At 38.4% G+C, this 7,393-nt stretch overlaps 1 long non-coding RNA gene across 1 annotated transcript; it reads right to left on the reverse strand.

Annotated features, from left to right (window-relative positions):
• Positions 1-630: 630 nt before the first annotated feature.
• LOC128185930 (uncharacterized) lies at positions 631-7,393 on the reverse strand. The gene is made up of 3 exons (XR_008243863.1): positions 7,318-7,393; positions 4,696-5,087; positions 631-1,259 (listed from the first exon to the last, which is right to left on the reverse strand). It is a non-coding gene; the product is annotated as an uncharacterized LOC128185930 (long non-coding RNA).

Genomic DNA, 7,393 nt, shown 5'->3' on the forward strand with positions numbered 1-7,393 from the left:
CAATGCTTATGTGGAGAGAGAGAGAGAGAGAGAGAGAGAGAGAGAGAGAGAGAGAGAGAGAGAGAGAGAGGAGAGAGAGAGAGAGAGAGAGAGAGAGAGAGAGAGAGAGAGAGAGATAGAGACAGACAGACAGAGAGAAAGAGAGAGAGACAGATAGAGAGATAGAGACAGAGACAGACAGACAGACAGACAGAAAGAGAGAGAGACAGATAGAGAGAGAGATAGAGACAGACAGACATAGAGAAAGAGAGAGAGAGAGATAGAGACAGACAGACAGAGAGAAAGAGAGAGATAGAGACAGACAGACAGAGAGAAAGAGAGAGAGAGACAGATAGAGAGAGAGAGAGATAGAGACAGACAGACAGAGAGAAAGAGACAGATAGAGAGAGAGATAGAGACAGAGAGAAAGAGAGAGAGAGAGATAGAGACAGACAGACAGAGAGAAAGAGAGAGAGATAGAGTCAGACAGACAGACAGACAGACAGAGAAAGAGAGCGGGACAGTGAGAAAGAGATAGACAGAAACACACAGAGAGAGAGAGAGAGAGAGAATAGTTGGGTGGGTGGGGTGGATTGAGGAACCCTTTTAGCCATATTTAAGTATAACTATAACATGATGTTTCTGGAAAGATTTTCATTTTTGCATGCTAAATATATGCACACCTAACTGCAGACATGTAATGCCTATGTACTTACCGCTGATAGAGGGTTAAGAGTATCTAATGAATCAATATACATGTACTAGCAAAGGTGTATTTATGTATCATAGCTAAAAAAATCACGTAAACCCCTTAGGCCATTACATCATATTCTTCATTACACCTGTACACTGGAAGTCCACACACTGATTATACATGTACCTTAACTAGATCTATCTATCCATGAGATTTGGTTGATGACGTGTTACAGATATAGTAACATCTTTATTAAATAAAACATAGCGGGATAAAGCCCCGGCTGACAATTTCACGCTCCCGAGCTCTGACTTCTATAAATATCACCATCCTCCCGTCCCTTGGTCACTCTAAGCCAGACCTCGTACGCACGGCGGATTCTGGGTCACACGGAAGGACGATTTACGCCAGAACATCAGATGAAAAAGAGAGAGTTGATACTATATAATGGCTGTTTTCTTATAAGGCCCAATATCTATTGTAGAATCTACGTAATTAGACACCAATATTGCAAATTACATACGTCATCACAAAAAGATACTGAAGATAGCATCCTCTTCCTCATGCAACAAAGCCGAACTACAAACTAAAACAAAATCAAAATTAGTCCCTATATGAATATTTGTATTCTTAGAATTTGCCGTCATACGCTTTGCTGTAAACCAATCTATATTCGCGGCGATTTTATTTCGCGATTGTTCAGTAATAGCTGGCGGGAGCTAATTTTTACGATAAAAGATATATATGTATAGTTCAGCAAATTATTCACGGACAGGGTTGCGGCGGTTTTTTTTTTTGGGGGGGGGGGGGGGGGGGTTGGCAAGTTAAAGATACGTTCTCGGTAATTTTGAGAAAATTTCTCACACAAAATTAAGATAAAAGTAGGTTTACTGTAAGCAGTGTTCCGCTTATAAAGTGACAAAGTTCATTCAAATATCAATAAATAATGTTTACATTGTAAATCGATGTCTTGTGTTGACAATGAATGGATTATTTATTTTGTAATCAATCAAAATATTAGTTACAGCGAGGACGTCAGACTTCAAAATTTTGGTTTAAAACGCCCGAGGTGTGCCGATGGAATTTCATTTAAAGAAAAAACTGGATGATAGTAGCCATTTTTAGGCTGAGAAGAAGAGCAGTATTTTTATAGAAAAAAACACAAATATACATATTTGGAAAACTATTTGGAGTTTTCCTTTATTAAATTATTCTTCATGGCGAACGGCACGATCTTTGCAATTTTAAGATAGATATGATGAGAAGTTCGATGAACATCCAGTCTCCTTTAATTACTTCTATGCAGCGTTAGGATAAACATCTAGAAAATATGTACTAGTATGCCTAATGTTGCTCACTTAGTGTCAATAAGAATAGTCAAATGCTTTCTTTGTTGGTTCATACGGGCTATGAAAAAAGGTTGCTGCAAAAAAAAAAAAAAATCCAAAAAAACATAATACCCCCCCCCCCCAAAAAAAAAGCAAACAAACAAACAAAATTTTTTAAAAAATTAAGATAACAAAACAAAACAAAAAAACATAGCATGGGTTTGTGTTTTTACTGTCATGCTTATCATCTCCATTTTCTTATTTTAATTAAGAGATATACCAATTTTTACTTTCCAGGAAGTTTTGTTTCTAACAAAGTATAAGTCTTGGTGCTTTATGTACTTGATAACAAAGGCTCATTTAACATTGCACACTGTATAGAGCTACAAGTAAAAAATCACAAAGTGCTTAAACAGCGCGGGAAACGGGTACTTCAGACCTAGATGACGGCGGAGATAGACCATTTGTCAGCGGACCAACTAGGAAGTGTGTTGTATAAAGCAAAGGAATGATCGAGCAAAGAAGTGGGGCACGATACAGAAATGTCCGCAAAGAGTTCATACATCAAACAATCGATGAAGTAATTTTATCATGTTGACCACCACGTTGAGATAATGCCACTTCATTCATAAAAAAAATGATTCCAATTATATGGCAAGGTCAACAAGGGAATGTCAAGGCCATGTGATTGCTTAAATGCCTCGATGAGGTAAACATTTTATGAAGTCAATATGGCGTAGCATAGACAGAAACAGATTCTAAACAATTTTATGGCCAGGTCAAAGATTAAGGCAATCATGTATTGGCCAAGCAAATTTAAGGTAAAAGGGAGGCCAGGACAAATGACCAAGCTATTGTAACATTAAGACGAACAATGATGATCTTTGGCTATGGGCAATACTATGGTACATTGTGACAGGGTTAAGGGTTCAGGCAAATGTAGACGGACAAGGGTCCGGAACCATATTTCGGCTATCACAAGTTGATGTGCAAGATATTGTGCTCAGAGGAAGGGTTCGGGGAAATACGTTGTGGCTGGGAAATAATTCGGGCTGATAATGTGGTTATCGTAAGTGTAAAAGCCATTGCGTTATATGTTGTTTTCATATTTAAAGAGTTAAGGGCAATATGTTGGGGAAGGGCACGGATTAAGGGCAATATGTTGTTGATGGGCAATGGTTTAGGGCAATCTATAGCGGTTGCAAAAAATTAAATGCAAGGTGTTATGGCCGGGCTGGCAAGGGTTGGCGCCAGTAAGTTTCGTTACATACAAAGGTGAAATGCAATATATTTTGGCCCGATAGCAATAAAGGATGAGGTCAATAAAGGCTGAGGGCAATTTGTTGTGACCTGAAAAGGTTAAGGCCAGCTACATGTAGGATTATGACAGGAGAAAAAGATCGGGCCAATTGTGAAACCAGTGGAATGATTAAGCGTAGTATGTACGTCTTGAAAGAAGTTCCGAAAATATTAATATGGTGTGACCGGACAAGGATTCAAACAAGATAGAAAATGCATGTTTTGTTGTGTAGCATGTTCAACAATATGTCACCGATGCAAGGGGGGGGGGGCTCCAGTTCTGAAATGTTCACGTTCACGTGCATTAGGCTTGTTACAAACACGACCTCAGATGGCGGGGTCTCGCCATGTTTCGGTTGCTATCTCTGCGTTATATGTCAGCCGATATTTGTTACAGACAGAGAAATGCAGTTGCATGGTTTTATTTTCTCTTTTTCTGACTATCTAGGCATCTTGCAAAAACGAAATATTCGAATACAGCAAACGCTCTAAAGGTGCGATATCAAAGACCGTTTGATTATTGTCGTCTATTATATCTCATATTGCGTAATTAAGTTTTGAAAATAATTGAGGAAATTTACATTACTGGAGTTCACCTTTGCCCAACCTAGGGTCGAACTTCGGACCTATACGCAACATTTTCTCTTAGCTGAATGCGACCTGCGCTCACATCTCTGCCATCTAGACAAGTCAAGAGTCCGAAGGTTATAAATTATACATTCATGAAAGTTTGCCCCCCCCCCCCCCCCCCCAAATTACCTACTCAGTACGATTGCTGTTTATATGCAACGTATAAAAGTATTATTATGGAATGCACTGAATTTGACTTGAGCATTGAGCAACATAATGAGGTAGCAGTTAATCTTTATAATACTGAGCAACATATTCTGTATTTTCTGTAATAAAACTTTACACTTCCTTGCCGTAACAAATTTTGCTGACATGTCAATTCCGTGTTGAACGTGTAGGAAGATTGTTTCGGTGTTGTCGATGATTTGAAGATTAATATTAAATTTAGAGTGTTCTGAATGCTAAATTATGAATAATGAATCATTCCTTGTCGTTTTGAAATCATAATACATTAGATTTGTCAATGAGAGAGAGATAGAGAGAGAGAGAGAGAGAGAGAGAGATATGTACACGGACAAAGCAAACAAGTCCATTTGGATCTACATAACATACAGTACAAACAAACAAAGGGTACACAACCTATAGTTGGCTTCTGTACTACTCTGGTGATGGGGAGAGAGCGGGCAGTCAGCTTCATACTACTACATGTATACTATAGGTAAACCAAAGAACAATTCAAGAATGCACTCAGGTAACAATTAGTACTGTGTACGTAAACCCAAACCCAGACTCTGCACTGCCTAAGTAAATAAATACAGGTCTCACCTGGCGTCCTTGCACATAAGAAGTCAGAGTTCATCGACCTGGGTTTTGGTCCGTCTAAGTAGATGATTCCGGTATATTATCTTTTGGATCTTCTATTGCACACCAGAAGAACACTTTAAAATTCACGATCGAGTGCAGTGTTTGAATTCTAAGTATCAAGTTGAGTGCACGTTCGTGCATACAGATTATGGTGTCCGTGCACACAGATAATGGTGTCCGTGCACACAGGTAATGGTGTCCGTGCACACAGATAATGGTGTCCGTGCACACAGGTAATGGTGTCCGTGCACACAGGTAATGCTCTCCGTGAACGGACCAGCGCAAGATGGTCAAGGAATGCGGAAGTATATATAGACCAAATATCTGGACGTTGTGACCATTGCCGACCATTCCTGAGGAAATAAATCCATAGTGTTAAAACACTGCAAATTTTTTTCATCCAAGTCAATGAAGTCATGTATTGAGATAATGAATAAATTTGCAAAAAGTTGATGATTTTATTCATAATTGTGTTTAATCCTATGGAGTTTACACGTTAGATTTTTGGTTTTGTTTTTTGTTTTGTTTTTGGTAATATTGAAGTGCTCTGGATAAGCACATGACGTATTATTGACAATATGCATAATCACAACTCAAACTCTAGATGTCTTGATAAAGCATCAGATACATGTAAAACATACAAAACTTAGCTAGTATTCAGTATATATGATACAGAAATTGTTGAACCAAGTTCATTTACTTTTTTCGTAATAATTTCTTTACAGGGTCTGACGGGGTCTGTCTTCAATTAGTGTACAGAATTAAATGAGGTACTAGTACGCATTACAGATCCCTCCCACGAAATAATCAGACAATGGTTTCTACGGAACTCTGAAGTACAAAAAGTAACACTGCATTGTAAAATAATAACGATCCTTGCGGTTTTCTTTTTTTGTGCATCAAAGCGAACATTAAGTTTCACGATTGAAATGCGATTGCATATTGCATATTTTTTCAATGTTCTACAAAATCTGCAACCCTTTGGATTATACCGGCATGTGTAATCACGATTGAGATTAAGATCCAAATAGATTTTCTAATTTTCAATGATAAAACAAGATGTATAGAAGGCGTACGTAATAAAGCCGGTGTAGGATTTCACGTCTTGACGACCGAAATACCCCGGCCAAGTAAGGAAGATGCTTGCAGTTTGAGAGCGGCGGAAGGGGGTTCAAGGAAACACACAATCATTGGTGAAAGCAAGCAGTTCCACGTCAAAATATTCGGCTACGTCGACTGCCAGATAAAAACAGGACCAAGGTATCCCCTCTCAGCAAAACATTTGTTTGCAAACTAAAAGCTGATGTTGTATTTTTATTTGCAAGTGTAAGCGAAGATCGCAGTGGGGGGAAGGAATCTTTTTCTTCATTTCGGTAACATTCTTCGCATGCATTGCAGATAATATATGATATAGATGTTCAACATAACTCGGTAATAAATAGCTAGATATGTTTAATAGATTGGAGTGTTCGATTTATTTCGATGATCCGCTTTGCATTGTATACACAGGGACTGCATGCAGCGGTGGAATTTCAATTAGTCGGATCAAAACACACTCGACACAACGGCAATATCGGACAAGTGCCTTCAGTTGCTGCTTCATCGTAAAGCTCTTCTCAGTAATGACGTATCTCACTCCAAAATCTCCGATTTTGATTAGTTACGCATATCGAACGCTACGCGATGAGTTACATCTCATGACGTCTTTATATAAAAGTCCCCTGTGGGAAAGATGTAAAGCATATAGAAAAATCGACATCACTAACTAAAATGGGGATATACACTCAAGCCATAATTAAACATTTTGAAATGAAACGACAAGTATATGGATAAAAATAGCACACTCCTTTACACCAAGTTGCCGTGTGTAAAACAGAAGGCTGTCAAATATCAAACAATGTATGATCAAAAGTCTTTCGATCTGTAAACTGCTTCTTATGTACATATAGAGTGAATATTGTTGGCTTTCATTAAAGAGAGCCAATTGCATCCCAAGGACAACACTCGGACAATATTTCTAGACGGAACATATGAAATTGAGGATCTAGATGACCGGGTTGCGTTCTGTAGCAGGTTTATGCTTATTTTACAGCAACCACTGTCTCTGCTCATTAAATCACAACCAGCTTGCTGTTCGGCGTGGGTGTCAGGCGCGGGAGTCGCCGCGAGGTTCTTTTTTCTGTTGCCAAGCGCCGAGCATGTCGCCATGTTAACGCGCGCAGATTCAGAAATAGCCAGGAAATGGCATCATTAATTTACTGTACGCGACGACGCCACACTTGTTCATTCATAGCGACAATGGTTATGGGGCCGTAACGAGATCAAGAAGTCGTTTTAGAACAATAATTTCTTTTAATATTTTTCAGACAATCCGTTCATTTACATGTTCAGAAAACATATAGTACATGCATGTACTTATATGTATTTTGTGTGCTGAAGTTATAAATTAATCGAAATATTTTTATTTTTAATTTTTTTTTTCAAACTTTAATTTTTTTTAAAACAATTGATATTCTTGAGTTTAAATAAGCCAACTCAAGGACTTGATAAGGTAACTTATTTGACTTCTGATCAAAGTCCCACCTCTTGCACATCATTATCTGGTCCTACAAAGCTGAAGTCTTCCTTTATCTTTTGCTATACGAGCTTGCCTTACCCT

The sequence above is a fragment of the Crassostrea angulata genome, chromosome 5 (assembly GCF_025612915.1).
Source record: "Crassostrea angulata isolate pt1a10 chromosome 5, ASM2561291v2, whole genome shotgun sequence".
Classification (NCBI taxonomy): Eukaryota; Metazoa; Mollusca; class Bivalvia; order Ostreida; family Ostreidae; genus Magallana; species Magallana angulata.